The sequence below is a fragment of the Lagenorhynchus albirostris genome, chromosome 16, assembly GCF_949774975.1.
Source record: "Lagenorhynchus albirostris chromosome 16, mLagAlb1.1, whole genome shotgun sequence".
NCBI lineage: Eukaryota > Metazoa > Chordata > Mammalia > Artiodactyla > Delphinidae > Lagenorhynchus > Lagenorhynchus albirostris.
In genome coordinates, this window is record NC_083110.1 from 81,938,812 (window position 1) to 81,940,960 (window position 2,149).

General features: G+C 51.6%; 1 non-coding gene across 1 annotated transcript; it reads left to right on the forward strand.

The window, feature by feature from the left end:
- Nucleotides 1–285: 285 nt before the first annotated feature.
- On the forward strand, nucleotides 286–358 carry TRNAD-GUC (transfer RNA aspartic acid (anticodon GUC)). Its single transcript has one exon. It is a non-coding gene; the product is annotated as a tRNA-Asp (tRNA).
- Nucleotides 359–2,149: the final 1,791 nt, after the last annotated feature.

The following is a 2,149-nucleotide window of genomic DNA, read 5'->3' on the forward strand; positions in this document are numbered from 1 at the left end:
AGGATGTGTTGTGGCCATGCTGACGCTAGTCTCAGGCTGATGGACCGCTTCCTCGGTCATCACTGCTGTGCCCCACCTTCACTCCCAGGAGACAGATCCCAGGTGTTTTGGTTGTATTTCCACTGGCCTTATCATTGTTAAGGACCTTAACATTGTTAACTGGCCTTATCCCTGTGAGGGACTGCCAAAGAAACCCCTGTTTGTGACGCTAGCACCGAACAGGCTGGTACTGTACTTCTTGAAAATAACCAAACTATTTTTACTTCTGTCAGAATTCAAGGGACTTCCCTGGTGGTCCAGTGGTTAAGACTCCGCATTGTCAATGCAGGGGGCCCAGGTTCGATCCCTGGTCAGGGAACTAGATCCTGCGTGCCACAACTAAGATCCCGCGTGCCGCAGCTAAAAGATCCCGCATGCCGCGACTAAGGCCTGGTGCAGGCAAATAAATAAATATTTTAAAAAAATTCAAGAACAATGGAAGCCCAACTTTTGTATTCTTGTGATACTGGTTTTCAAAGAAAACATGTGAAACTGGAGGAGACCAGTGAAGTTGCCTTAAGATTTCGGTTCCTAAAATTGAATTTCCCTTGGTTGGAGCGAACTGCTTTTTAACACGCAAGGGCCTCTGTGGCAGGAAAGTCTCACGGACAGTTTCTGAGCTCCACCAACCTGAGACTTGCTTCTAGCAGGAGAGTTTGCAGGTGGAACAAGTGCAGTGATTTCGTCTTTCCTGGGTTCTAGGAGGGAGCAGGTTAGGAGATCGTGTGAAGCTGCTGGAACCGTCAGGCAGCAGAAAGGCCCCTGAGCCTCGGAAGTTGCCTGCCCGCTGTGGGCACCCACGTGACACCATAGGAGTCCAAGCCCCACCTGGGTTCCCATCAGCCCAGGCATCTGGCGGGTTTTCAGGGCATCTCCGCTGAAAGACTAGAGAGTCTGGCTTGATTAAAGACCAAACTGTGGATGCAGCTATTTGCATTTTTATTTCAGAGGGACAAACTTCAGTGTCTGAATGCCCACAGCATGGCTTTGCATCCAGATTATTTTCCTGACCTTGAACTGAGGCCCGTGTGTTCTCCTGGAGCCTGTGGTCCAGTCGCAGTGGGCAGCCAGTGTGTTATTCAGGTTATATCCTCAGCCATTGCTGTGTGTTGACCGTGAGGCCTAGAATGGTGATGTGTGTGCATTTCTTACTTTTATCCCTCCACTTGGGAGACCAGTGACATGTTATTGGTGGACACCAGTAAGAAACAGATTCTAGTTTTGCCCTTGAGGCCTTATACTTCATATTCTCATGGGAGCCATCTGTGTTCCACCAACCGTGGTGTTCTCTGCTCCAGGACCTTGGACATTTCCCCACGACCTCCTCAATGCAGTAGGAGAGTTCTCGTGTGGCGGCGGGGTCTCGCCGTCTAGACTCCGTCTGCGCGGCTGGCCTCACCCCCGTGGTGGCTGTAGGCTTGCTTCCTCCTCTGCGTGGTGCCCTGATCCCCCTGCCGCCCCACATGCCCCACCTCGGGAACCGTGACCATCTCCAGGGCTTTCCCCGGGGGGCCCACATTCCTGTTCATTCTCACGCCCTTCTGGCCTGGACACCTGGTCTTCAGCTCTCCCTGCTGTGACCCTCCACAGAAATTCATTCATTCAGACATCAAACATTTACAAACGTGCTCTTAGGCACTCGGTACTCTGATAGAATGTAGAAATGAGAAAGTTACGGTCCTTACCCTCAGGGGGATTCGCTGGTGCCAGGTTTTCTGAAAGAATCATCAATATTTTCCATCCTTTCTTCCCTCCATCCCCTCCACGGTGCTCTCCAGGCGGCTTCTACCCCCATTCTACTCCCGTCACTTCGCCCACACTTCCTTCTTAAGGCAGCCGATGTTCTCTGTGCTGCACAATCCAGTAGAAGAGTTTAGTCTTTACCTTACTTTTCATCAGCCTTGGACACAGCTGTCTCCCCTGGGACGTGTGCTCTCCGTCTGCAGCGTAGTGATTATATTAGAAGCAGGAGACGGCCATGCTTTGTTAGGAGACTAACAGGTGGCAGTAGACTTTCCTGGGCTGGGAGGAAACTGTAGAGGGAGCCGACGAGGAGAGTGCATCGTGTCTCTTAGCTGGATTCCTGCTCCAGCCTTCTTACCCTGGTCGT